The following is a 14,391-nucleotide window of genomic DNA, read 5'->3' on the forward strand; positions in this document are numbered from 1 at the left end:
CGGACAATTTTATTTAATGCCTGTAGAGTCAGTATCTATCCTAAAATCAGTTTCTCGTACTACTGCAGTGTGATTTATTTTTTTCCACTGGAGTAATGGAACTAGTTACATGAATGAGAGAGTGCTTCTAAAAAGTTTCTCCTCTTGTGCACTTGCATTTAGCAGTATCTTGAATACTTTAAATTGAGAAGTATTTCTTGTAAGGTGAAAATTTAGATTGTTGGTTTGGTTTGGTTTTTTTTTTTTTTCCCCAGAAGGCTGAAGAGCCAGAGCTGTAAACATTTTTTTTCTTTAAGCAGATGATTTCCTGTGCTGGACCCTAATACAGTTGTTTGGGTTCCTTCAAGTGAGCTATCAATTTCCTAATATTTAGGACATATATATGAAAACATCTTTTCGATTTAGGAAGACTCCTGCTAATTTTTGTTGTATTTAGGGCCCAATGCTGGAAAAATTATATCATTGGTTGGTCTAATTTTTCCATATATTACTATTTTGATGTTTAAAATTAAACAGTGAAAACAATGGGACATAAACAGAAGAGCGATACAACATTAAGTACGGAACAGTAGAAGAGGTTAGTTGGTAGCATTCCGATAATGGAAGCAGCAGTTTTTCATGGTAAACCCCTAAAGTTCCTATTTAGCAAAGACAGCCCCCACCAAAACACAGAAATATACTAACTAAGGAGGAAGCCATTATGCAAAGTATGTACAGAGAACGGAAAGGGCTGATTTAATTTACAGTAAACTATGGATTCTTTCATTCTCTTCATTCCTGACAGAATGCAGGCTGCCTTCAATGTTTTGGACCATTGTAAAACAAGGAAGTGAGTCATTAAGTTATTTTTAACACTGTAACCTCTGAACTCTGCTTGTGATTTGGACAGTGATAATGATTATGTTGTAGTAAAATTGATATTAACTAGAAGAAAGAAAGAAAAAAAAGTAAAATGCAATTGAAGCAACCAAGAAAACCTGCTGCTGCTAAAAGTCCTCTATGCAACCCCAACCCTATTTAATTATTTACCTAATATTAAAATAGATAAATATTAACTAGACATGATTTATCTAAGATTTTAATGAGGAACTATCTACTAGACAATGTAGCTTTGTTGATAAGTAGGATATTCTTGTCAAGAGAGTGATGAACTGTAGGCCTGGCCAGCAAACCAAGAAAACCACCTGGAACTGCCAAGATTAGAGAAGTAGGTAAAAGGTAATTTCGGCAGGGGGAGATCGCGACCAACAACGTGTTGACCACCTACCCAAACGATACCACTTAAAAAAGAACAATGGAAGAAGACGACAGAGTCTGTGCACTAATTTACATAGGAAGCGAAGAAATCTCGGCCAATCATTAAAGAGAATAACAATGAATCTGTATTAATTGTTTTAAATATGTAATAAACAAGGTATAAAAGTGGAGATTTTTGAAACTAAGGTGTGCTCCTGTTTTGGGGTGAGCACCCCATTTCTGCGCGTTAGTGGAATAAATTTGGAAATACCTCAGCTCTGTGTGTTATTGGCTTGCACCCCGGGTAAAGAACCCAGATTTGGGATGACAATTGAAACTCGGTTTATTGCTTAAAACTCAGTGGAGTAATGCATGAGTATGTGAGAAAAAGTGAATCTTGATTCAAAGAGGTGACTTTCTGCATTGAAAGAAATGATTGTAATTGCGATTGCAAAAGAAGAGGCAGGACAATGAAAATTACATTCTTATACTGATTAGCTCATTGATATACTTTGTTCTAAATCATCACAAAGCTTTAATTTAGCTGGAGAAGGAGAAGTGAAAAATATTTCTTTCTGCTCTGCCTTTTTCTAAGAACTAGGAATAATAGGATTTGCAAACGTTTTAATGACTGGGGAAAGCAAATTCTTCTGATGCTTAATAAATCACATGTTCTTAAACACTCTAGTTTTCCATTATTATATCTGTCTTTTTCTTTTTTTTTTCTTTTTCTTTTTCTTTTTTTTTCTCAAATCTATCCCTCAGTTCTCTCAGTTTTTGTTTCTATAAATCTCAACAATACTGCACAGTCTTAGTAGCAGGTGACAAACCATTGCTGAGCACAGACTGTGATATGGACAGATTTAAGCAATGCGAGTTTAAAGATCCTCCTTGTCTTCCTCTTAATACTTTATTGCAAGGTGAGCCTAGATTATTTAAGTAAATAAACTATCATACAGCTTTCAAATTGAATTTCTGAATATACTTGAAGGAAAATTAAATTATTTAACAGGAAATAAACCTCAAGAAACATTGTAAGCATTAAATACCTACAAAGAGTTTTTTCAAAGAAAGAGGTAAATGTGTAACTTGAAATCAAAAGCTTCAGCTTTGTGTGCGTATTCTGAAATAGTACCATATCTGGAGGAGCAACCCATTGGGCATTTTGACATGTTTAAAAAGCAAAAGTACAGATCTTCAACTAAGATACATAGGCTATTTCGGAATGAAGATTAGTTCATACCCACCTAATCCCTCCTGGTCCGCTGAGTTTGTTAGGCTCTCAGTACAGTTGAAATACTCTGTGGGCATTTTGAAATACTATTGGCCCTCCAATAGAATGATAGTTTCAAAATCATCTTCATCTATTGTCAGTTATCTACTATATAAATTTTTTGCTGTGATACCTGAACAGCTTTCATGAAAATTAAACATGTGAATGTGCTTTTTAACCCTGCCAGCATGGATGAACTATAAAGTTATCATCATTTGAATGTAAAATATATTGATGGGTATATATTATATAAAGCATGAGAGTGCTGATATTTTGCAAAATAACTATGTACTTTCCTTTGTTTCCATTCTTTAACTCCTCCCTTCCTCTCTTTCCCTCCTCTCTCTTCCTATGCTTGTCAGCTAAGTTAGTGTATCTTTTCTAAATTGTTCAGAATCCAAGTATGGGTGGATGTATTTACACAGAGTGAATTATGGCTGGATGCGCTCCTATGTCAACATGTGCCACGTTGATTTCTTATAAAGTAGATCATTATTCTGTATGGCATAAATAGCATTACCAGACTGATATGATTAAAACCAGTGAGTCATTAATTAGATGCTGATTAAAAGAAACTAGTAATGTGTACATGTACACCAGCTATTGTGTTATATTTTTCTTTACAAAAAACAGTGATTCAAGCTTGCGTGATGATATCCAAGTTACGTATCTTTTTAAATATTGTATGTAATATAAGGGGGGGTGAGTCTGGGTATGTATAGTTTGTCAATTTTGCTGGAAAAATCTGTGTTACGTTTGCAGAAATGAAACCCTAGGTTATGAGAAAAATATACTTTGGGAAGGGATATCTAAAAATCCAGAAAGCATTTCTCTGAACACACTCAAGGTGGATGTTTTATTGTTGTGTGACTATACTAACACACATGAGCAATTTAACTGTTAATACACATGGAATAGAAACACAAAGTTTTTGTATTCCAATATATTCGTAAAGTAAATTAACTGTGGGGGAGGGGAAGAAATTGTGTGAGTACAATGAACCTGCTTAAGCCTAGACTGGCTTCTTACTTTCCACTTTTTGCTATCAATTGATTATTAACGGATCATTATGATCTCATAGGGATGGCAATTCAAAAGAACATCATGTAGATGAATCAAAAAGCATGGAGACAAGGGTTTAAGAAAATCCATAAAGTGTGAGCGAAATATGTATACTAAGCCAGACTGAGTATTGTAGTTTGACAGCGTTGCTTGAACATGAATTTATCGCAGTTTTATAGAATTGCATGATACACACTCATAGTTTCTTAATAAATCATTTGATTTTATTCCTTTGTTAAAATACATTATTACTATACATTTAAGACCATATAAATGAATCTGCAATCAGAATATTATTAGCATTGACAATTTCTTCTTCCAGCTTTAAGACAATGCTTTAAATTTGGTTTTGTCTTTTGTATTTGCAGCCCATACTTAACACTTAGATCATAAAGGTTAGTGTGAAGACTGGAAGACTTTTTGCAAATACAGATCTCGGCATAGTTCTAATAAATAATGATTTCTACCAGTTTTTGAACTCTTAATAGTGATGCATCAGAAAAAGTTTTGTGCGAAGCTTTTGTGCAAAGCTTTTTTTTTTTGTTCAAAGCAGAATATAGGTTTATTTTGGAAAGCTGGATGGTCATGCAAAAAGGATATCAGAATTTTTCTTACAGATTCATAGGTGCAGAAAACAACATGTAAAAACTGAATAACTAAGTCTTGGATAAAGTAAATTATGCTAATTCCCACAACTTAGACATTAACTCACTTTAGAGGTTATCTTTGGTCATCTTTGTCCAAAACATTTTTTCTTCTTAACTTTTTTTCTGTCATTCTCTACTATGTCTGGGTGCCCCTTTCACATTATGAATAACTTCTAAAATTTCTATGAACTCTCTAGTTACTAATGTTGTCATTTTAGACTATTATATTGTTTTTTTCAGGGGTTCTCAAAGTCATTCCCAGGAATTAATTATTTAAGCTCATTAAATTCCTGTTAGATATAATAGGTATATTTATTCCAAGTTATATTTTTCACATGGATAATTTAAGCCCAAACTATGAAGACATTAAATTTAAGCTCAATACAGTACTAGATTTTAGGTGCCTTGCTCCCCTGTGTTGAACCTTCTGTTAAACATTTATATTTTTTTATGTAATACAAAAAAAACCCCTCAAACCTCAGAACAACGGAGTGAGATTCAAAATTTCCAACACAGAGTAGAAAGTAAGTCTAAGATTATGCTGTTCCTTCAGGACTTTGATACCTCGGTTGGGGCTGCAATGAGTTATACCTGACCATTTAATACTGAGTGCCAACTTAGGGTAAGTGCCTACACTTACCTTCTTAGTTGTAGTGAATAAGACACACTTTCCTTCTTGAGAAGAAAAATGAGGGGAGGCACTTTCCCTGGAAAGTGGGATAACTTAAAGTCAATTACTTTTACAGTCTGAGGTTCTTCAATCCATGTCTTTAGTCTCTTAGGGTAGTGCCACACTTAACAGGCTCCAAGCTGGGTTGAAGAGACTTCTCACAGAAGTCATTCTTGCTGTACTAGCAAGAACAAGAAATCTTCTGGGACAGACAAAATGCAAAAGAAAGCATGATCTTCTAGCTTAATGATCCTAGAGCAGTTTCTGTATTTTCTATGAAAAAGTCTTTGTCCTCCCATATCTATCTGACCAATCAACTTATATCAAAAGATGAACACAACCCCATCACTACTGTAAAAGAAAAGTAGTAGGAACAAATGTGTTTTCTAGATATCCTTTCCAGGTTTATTAGAACCTCAGAGGACACTTGCTCTGTTGTGATCTTCAGTTAGACCCAGTTTCTGTATCCAAACCATGCTCAAGTAAGGTATAGTTGACAGAAGCAGAGTCCTAGTGTTTTAAAACCAGAGAAAGATGCATATTTTTTTTTTTTTAATTAAAGCACTCCCAGAATTAAACAGTTGTGAGAGGATTGGTTTTGTTTGGATTTCTTGTCCCCTAGGTGAACACTGCATCTAAGCAACTAAATTCTGCCCGTTCCACTGCCAGTGCCATAGCCTTTGACTGGGCTTAATTCTAACTGACTTTTAAAAAGCAAGACAAGGTGGCAGAGGTATACTCAGAAATAAAAGTGGTACTGTCTTGACTTCTTAAATCTCTTTCAAAGACCACTAGAGTATTTCAATTCAAGGTCCCCAATTCTTGTCTTTAATTCCTAAACTACTAAATTGTACTTTCACTCTTAATAGAGATTTCTGATTGTGATGATTAGGGCTGTGATCTTTGTCAGCCATCCGTTAGGTAGTTGCCTAGTTCATAGACGTATAATTACGCGTTTCCCAAGAAAATAATAGTTCCATTATAACCAGACTTGGAAATGTGCTCTTTGTGGTTCTGGTTTGCTTGCTCTGAAACCTAGGAATTGCCTAACTTAATGTTCCAGTTTTCTAGCTTACCCACCACAGCAACATTTTCAGTCTCTCATCTGAAAAATATTATTATTGGCCAAAGTTAAGCTCTTCCGAGTTTCCAGAGACTGTGAAGATCAGAAAGATATTGACAAATGGGATGAACCCCAAACTTTGAGAAACTTGGAATTTGAATGTTTGTGTGGGCAGGGGGGAAATCAGCATTAGGGCTTCAAAAATTTGTAGCTGAACCACTAAGTGAAAGATTTGGCTGTGTCCAAACAAACACACGTTTTAACTGAGCTGCAAAATGCATTGTTTTGGTTTCAGAAGAAAACTAAGTCTTATGATAAGTCATCTGGTGCAGACAAACACACTTACCATCCCAAAATGAGCATTCAAAATCAAACGAGCATTCAAAATCAAGTGGAAGTCATTGCTTGTTATGAGTATTATCTTTCTCATACTGATTTTTCACTTTGTAAACCAGAGAGTTGAAAGTAACCATGAAGGGTGTAAACTACAGGAAAAAAAAAAACTTGGCACGCTTCATATAGATGCAGTTCCCCACTTCTGGGGTGCAATTCATGGAAACAGTAGCTTTGGAAGTACTGCCAAGGTAGGATTTAAAGTAGGTATGTGTATACTTTTCTTTTTTGGGGGGGGAGGGGAGGACATGTGAAAATAGGGTGTTGGAGATAGATGCTGTCATGAAGAACACAGAAAGCAAGCTATGTTTCAAATATGTTATTGTAAAAATAGTTTGATTTATGCCTACAATGTTAGATTCTGTCACCTCTTTAATTGTGACAGATGGGTAAGGTTCTGTGGACTAACAAACATTAAGTATCCTAAGTTAATGCCTACGTGTATACCCTGCCCACCCGCACTTTTATAGTAGCTATACAATAGCTGTACCTCTTTCACTGTAAGATTACGTGGTTTGAATTATTTCACATTTATTGTGGAATGCACAGGACAGGAGAATGCTGGCTGAGGTATGGAGCACTTGTTGGCACACTCTTGTTTGCATGCAAAAGCTTGTACTCAGTTTACATATTACCTTTTTCTAATGATCATATTCTTATTTAGTCTTACTAAGGACACAAGGAATGACTGAGGATAGTTGAACACAGCTCACTGTGTACAAGTAGTACCCAGGAAAGTTGATATCAAGAATGTTTAATAAACTTTTCACATTTGTTGTTGTTATATCAACAGTTTGAATAATAGGCAAGAAATTAAAACAGCTACTCGTGCTGTCATTTACCCTGGAGTAGGACTAAGTCTGAAAAGGTCTAAAATAGGTTACACTTGTTCACAGGCCTGTGTAAAACTGATGTGAAAATTTAATTAGGCCCAAAGTATCACTAGAGTAAGGAATATAAGCGGGAATATACAGTGCTTGTTGCTAACGTGTAAGAAAATTAATCTCCTTAAGTGTCTTTTTACACTAAATTTGGGAAACAAATTATAGTCAATAAAATCAGTGATAAAATGTATTATAGGTGTTTCAAGATGCCAAGGAAAATTAGTTCAGGGAAATGTAGATTAATAACCATACAGATGCAGTTTTTCCATTGAAATCCATGAAGCTGTGGGCATTCAGCATCTCATAAGGGACTGCACTGCCACCTCACAACAGAGGGTGCCTTATTGCCTATCATCTCACTGAAGTTTTAAATAGAAGGTACAAATTACTTTGTTTCTCATCAGTCAGCAAGCTGTTTATTGCAGTAAATGAGTCATGCCCCTGTATTCCTGCCATAGTAGTTCAGAGGTCTACAGGTGTGATACCAACAATCAGAGATCTTATTATAGCCTATAGGTGTAAAATTATTTTTCTTTCTTTGCATTCCTGCATAGATTTCATTTGCATTTTTTCCAGTATGCTTTCATATCCATCATCAGAAGTTCTCAGTAGTGATTACCAGCTTTTGTTGTTGTATGTTGCTTTTCTGCTATTTGGTAGAGTCTATTTTTAATATTGCCTCTGACTACTGCATGTGCAGGCTTGTCTCAGCAGTTCAATCCTGAGTGTCAGGCATTCAATTAAACAGGGTATTTTATTTTATTCAAGGAGAGTGCAGTGTGTCTAGCCCAGTAACTATCTGAGTGAGTAGAAAGGCAGGCAGGCAAATATTTCTCTTGAAAATGGCATAACATCTGCAGCCAAATGTGAAAAGATCACAGGATTAGCTTTTCTTTGACACTATTATTTCCTTTCAATAGAGTGTAAAATTTTGAGGGATGAAGTTTAATTCTGGGTGTTATTGCAATAAGATTGGTTTTGCATGTGTGACATAGCAGCAATAAATTTGTATATCGGTTTTGGATAATACCACTTGTGTATATACATTTTATGCATTTTTGTGCATTCTTATACAAGACCATTTTAAGGCATGAATTTTCAGGTGTGTATATACTGATCTATGTGTAATATTTTGAGTGTTACATTTCAAGCAGCTCTCTTTTTTCCTGTATATTTGGAGTTCTTGAGTTCCCTTGGACATCGAAATTTGAATGCAAAAGAACTATTCGGGTGTGATTAAGAAGAGTTTAAAATTCCATACTTTATGCTACAAGTATGGTATTAACAAAATATGCTCACATGAGTAGTTATTACTTAAGCTGTAAACTTTTAAGAAGCACCCAATGACTTAGTAGCCAGTGACCTGTTTTCAAAACCAATTTTATACATTTAACATCATACCTATGTTTTCTTTTTAACTTAGCTTAAAACATGCTCCTGAAGCTTATCATCAGCATTATCTCCTCATCGTGCCAGCGTTACCAATCCACTGAAGTAAAAATAAATGGATATGTTTTAAACAGCTTAAATAATAAGGCTTGGCTCAATGTTGGCTAAAACTGGTTATTGAGCGTTCACAAGAGTAAGCCACTGTTGGAGCAGAGGGGACAGAGTTTGCATGAGAGTGAGTTAAGTAGCTGAGGACTCAAGTTTATACCCCTTCACCTACCCCAGCTAAAGATGAAGTGTTGCATGGCTCATGATACAAAACACGTTTGATTTACTAGACACATAAGAAACTTTAAAGTCACTATTGAAAATAGGATTTAGACTTACATATTTTTCCCACAAGAAATAGTCTTGCTACAGGAGTTAGTCATCCAAATGGGACATATATTGTAAAATATATTCAAATTTAAATTTTGAACGAAAAAATATCATTCTCTAAGTAATAGTATAATTAATAGTTTACAGGTGATTAGGACATTGACAGCTGTTACTGTACATTTAGATAACATACAGAGTGGTAACTGCACCCACAATCTGAGTCTGCATTGTAGTTGACTGCCATTCAGTAGCAGTATTTTTCACTGGAAGTTATTTGCAGGTCAAATGGAAGGAAACTTCATAGGTCCAAAAAATTTAAACAGAAAAGACAATTTTAATGTCTACATACAGGATTAGTCAGCCGAACATTTCTTATATGAACTACCTAAGTGGAATTGACATTTCTGAGTGTAATATCATTAAATAATGTGGCCCTACTTATATCCAACTTTCAAAGACAGAAATACAGTAAGACTAGATCTGTTGGTATAAGCCATCTCTCATGATATACTCTTAGTTCTCAAGCTGTACTGTATTTTTCAACCTTAATAGAAAGAATTCAAAAGGAATGACTTTTTCTCAACAGTAGACTGCTGCCTTCTCTTTTCTCTTCAGATAAGGATAATGCATTGTCAAGAGCTGAACTAGCTCCTGCTGGTGTATTAATTAATACCACCACCTGGATCTATCAACAGCAAGACAGCCAAATTCACACTAGGGGATAAAAAACAATCTGCACCTTGTCAGCCCTGCCACACTGGGAGTAGTCACAGGTCTGCAGCCCCTGGTAATTACTCACCTGGGTCTTCACACTGCCTGCATTTCCATTTTGATTGTTGACATTGTGCAGTACTACCTCATCTGCCTAAAAAGGTGGGAAAAAGTGAACAAAGTATGTCAGGCCTGGTAATTACACCACTGTCACCTCTCTCTCCCAGCTATTGGACCCCATCAGTAAAATGATAGTTGTCAGTCTCCTGTTAACTGTTTTATTAAAAGGGAATGATTATGTTAAGTTGAGTGAATGAGTTGACACTAAGAATCAACACCTTCTGAGCAGCTGTGAAAACATTTAGAAAGGTTTTATGTACCAAAAGCCTAAGTGGAATGAGAAAGAAAAACTACAGGTTGAACAACTTAATAAAAAATGGGAAGAAAATCTTAATTCAAATTAATTTTGTGTGGTTGGAAGAATGGGTTCAAATTCCTGCAAGGAAAATAAACCTGTATTTTTAAGGGTCTGCATATATTTAACAGAAAGCACCTATAAAATCATGAATTAAACTCCACTGAAACGGATTTTCTGTGTTGTGCCAGATTTACATTTCCAATATATTCCACTTTTTTTAAGTATTTGAGGTTTTAGTCTGTTGGTATCAAACAGACTATTTGTTTCAGGACAGGAGAAGGAAAATTCTGGTTTCTGCACGAAACAGAAAAATTAGGCTAAGAATATCTCAACAGTTCTGATCCATATTTAAGGACTGACAGCATAACTCAATGCATGCTCTTGTTGAGGATTCTATAGGATGAATCCAGAATGTTCATTAAAACTCACTCATTTTGATTTGTTAATATAGAAAGTATTGTATCAAAATGATTTACAGTACAGTTGAGAAGCTGATTTGGGAGAATGTGCCAGTGATACGATTAGAGAACTTCAGACATGCTTCTACTTTGCCAAATTCTTTTCAATCCAATAATACAAAAGGAACCTCTTAACAGTGTTGATACATGGAGTGATAAGGCATATACGGAGAGACACATTTTAAAGGGGATCTCATTTTAAGGCTATGAACATCTTCCTCACTTGTGGGATATTGGTGGAGATAGGGGAGGAGGTCTTTGTGAGTCAGAAATCCCAGATAAGACTGTTAAGCTTGGTGCTGTTTATTTTCCATTTCTTAACAGAATGACTTGTCAGGTGAAGATCAGCTATCAGTAGTTTAGATACACGTGGAAAATGCTGCCTTGCAAGCATCATGAAGATAATGATGGCTAGAAACTATTTAATGAGCACTTCATGGTGTTTGCAACTCAAATTGATCACCTGCTGTAGTAAGAGGAAAAGAATTCCACATTTATAATCACCTGGAAGTCCAAGGTATCTCCTGCTCATACCAGTAATTGATAGGACTTGTTCATTTGTTATATTTTGTCAGAGAAAAGGTAATACAGATATTTATAGTCAGTTCAGAGGACAAAGATTCTCCCATACTTCTACTAAAAAGAAGAACCACCTAACCACCAACCAACCAGACGGGTTACTGTGAGCTCCAGAACAGAGTATAGCTCCCTGTAATGTCCATTTCTCATACATGGCTTTATAGTTGACGTTGTTGTTATCATTATGAAGCATAGATATTTAAAATTTCTGCAAGAAATGTGCCTTTTGATGGTCAAAAGTGCAAGTTTGTTGAATCAAAACATTTCAAAAAGGTTTGAAGAGAACACATAGCTTTGATGGAGGCATAGCGCTTTCTAGTGATTTCTTTTCTGGAATCATTGTTTGAGCAATACTTAGATTCCCATTTTGTGCCTTCATTCTCATAGGTAAACTCAGTTAATTAATGTCTGTACATGGAGATGTACAGGAAACAGCTAGACAGAAACATCACATACAGTCTGAAAGGTTCACTCCAAAATATTCCAAGGTGCAAAGAAATCCTTTGTCTCTTCCACAATGTCTGCAGCAACTTGGTAGGGATGAATTCATTGTTCAGATAAACTAGATTTTTAACTTTACAGCACTTTTATTGTCAGTTCTACAAAGCATCTCCTAGCTGCTTTAGTTGGAGACAAAAGGTAAAAAACAGCATCAAGGCAAGGACCAGTCTTTCATACAAAATAGAATTTGCAGTGAAACAGAATCATTAAATCCATACAAAGATTCCCCTGATAGTCATACTGGGATATGCCACTGAGTAGAGGGTACCAATGCTCAGAGCTTGACTTTCTGTTTGTTTCTGTTGGAAGTTCCGTGTTTGAACTACAAATCTGACAGTTTTGGTCATCTTTTGAGAAACATGTCTCTGTGTCAGCTTTAAAGATCAACAATAAAGGGATTCCCACCGTAACTCCTTCAAATTGTAAGAGGCAGCTGTTGAAAGAATAGTAGAGGTTAAAAGGTTTTAATTTTGGAAAAGTCTTTTTTATATGCTAAATATTTTCTAATGTTCAATATCTTCTGCCAACTTTGTCAGGATGCGTGGCAATTATTGTATGGAGTGTGATGGATTGAAGAGATGGCTGAATATGTAGTTCTTCACTGCTTTGTGGGTGGAAGACTTCTCTGGAGTTGAAAACGAGGCATGTGTTGGTTCTTACACTTTTCAGGCTATTTTGTTGCTCAGGAGGGCTGAGATGGTTTGGTGTTGCCTTTAGGGACTCTAAACTTAGTGCTTCAAAATAGTGTGTGTTATTAAATCACTGTTGCCCACTGTTAATTAAGAAGATGATGAGCAAACTGAGAAACTGGTAGGTGCACTACTGGTTTATTCCTAGTAGCTGATGCCAAAGTAACCAGCTGTGTATTATTTTGTGTTTACATAGTGCCAAACCAAGGAATTCATAGAAATCCCATAAGTAACAGTTAAACAAAACCTTTCAGCCAAAAATGGTTAATGTAAAATAAATAAAAATTCCTTGGAGGCAAGCCTGTCTGAAATACAATTTGAATTCACAAACCAGAATTCCTTTATGAAATAATAAACATTATCTTTCTGTAAATTTCTAATGTCAAGTTGTATAAACTGCAGGTAATGTAGGTAAAGAACATACATTGGCGTAGCTGTGTTTCTATTCTAAATAAATTTTGTGTTTGTGTATCTCTTCCTTTTTTAAAGTAGCAAAACAAATAGGCTAATTAAAAAAAAATAAATACCATGACAGCAGTTCTGTGGCCAAAGGTGCTGCTCATTCTAGCTCAGTTTTCTGTTAACTCTTCTGTTCAACTTCTTTCATCATCTTCAGCCACTTAGGTATCGTTTAGTGTGACATACGCAGTGGTAATGTAGTACTTCACATCCTCCTTTTCTTTCACCTTATGTTTTTGTGTGATTGAAATTAAATACATTTCAAAATAATTTTGGAATGATGCTTGTAAAGCAGATACAGTGAAGTGCCAGAGACAGTAAAATTACTTCATCACAATACTGGCAAATAATTTTAAAAACTGAGATGTGACTTTCGGTTTTATTTTGGTTTGAAACTTATTAAGGTTAATGAGTGTGGTCTTCTCTTGTCTTCTCTCATCTTTTAATTGCTGTGTCAGGTCACAAACCCTTTATATAAAAGTCATATAATAGTAATAAAAAAAGCCTCTCAGCTTGAGCCAAATGAGTCACTAGTTCTACTGTAGCAGAGTGTGGGAGCTATTTTTTAAAACCAATGTGTGATATATCAATATGCTCAGAAAAAGAGGAAAATGTCATTTTCATCAAATATATTTCATTACTAACCATAAACAGTCCACAAATGAATGCATCCTTGTCATCTTGTACTGTGCTGATTCTTTACTCCCATCAGAGGTTCTGGGAGTTCAGAAATCTGGGAGTACAATGTTGTCCCCCTGTCCATAACAATGGCATTCAATTTGCATTTGAAACACAGAATTGTTGACATAAGCCATTCTCTTGGTATATTGTTTTGAGTTATAAACATACTCTGTAGGTTTTTTGTCTTAAGTTTGTTTTGTCATGATAAAACTTTCATTGATCAAATACCTCCTGCACATTTTTCCTGACTTTTTTTATTTGTAATCTATTATTAAAGTGCTTATTTGAATTGAATGGTAAAGACAGAAACTGTTTTACACTATTAAAAGTTTCTGAATATACAGGCAGCATCTACCCAGTAGAACTACTCAGCTGAGGAATATACACAGAGGAACACATAGCAATTAGATATAGAGATAAGTCTAGAATTTGTTTTTCTAACTCATGCATTCTCCTAATATAGTTTAGCCATGTAAACAATTGCAGCTCAAAAAAAGAGATCAAAATTTTAAACTTGTATTTATACATCAGCTCTGCTGATGCCTTACCTTTTGGAGTTCTTTGTCAAAATGTCAAAGATTTCTGCCAAGGCAAGCAGCCCATAAGTGAAAGTCCAGTATATGTTTAAATCAAGAACAATTAATGTTTGCTGACTTTTAGACTGAAGATTTCCAAATTACATATATTTTGTTAGTTAGCTATTTTAGACTTTGTATGTTCACACACTTAAAAAAAATTTAAAACTATTCTAACAGCTTTAGGTAAATGTGTTATTTTACAGTCCCCTGATATAATAAATAGCATAAGGAATAAAAATAAACATTGTGTATAATAAAAAACAATTTCTGGCTTTGATAGGTTAATTAGAACTAGAATTCTGATTTTTTTTTTTCTCCCTCT

Source organism: Vanellus vanellus, assembly GCF_965231255.1.
Source record: "Vanellus vanellus genome assembly, chromosome: 6".
Classification (NCBI taxonomy): domain Eukaryota; kingdom Metazoa; phylum Chordata; class Aves; order Charadriiformes; family Charadriidae; genus Vanellus; species Vanellus vanellus.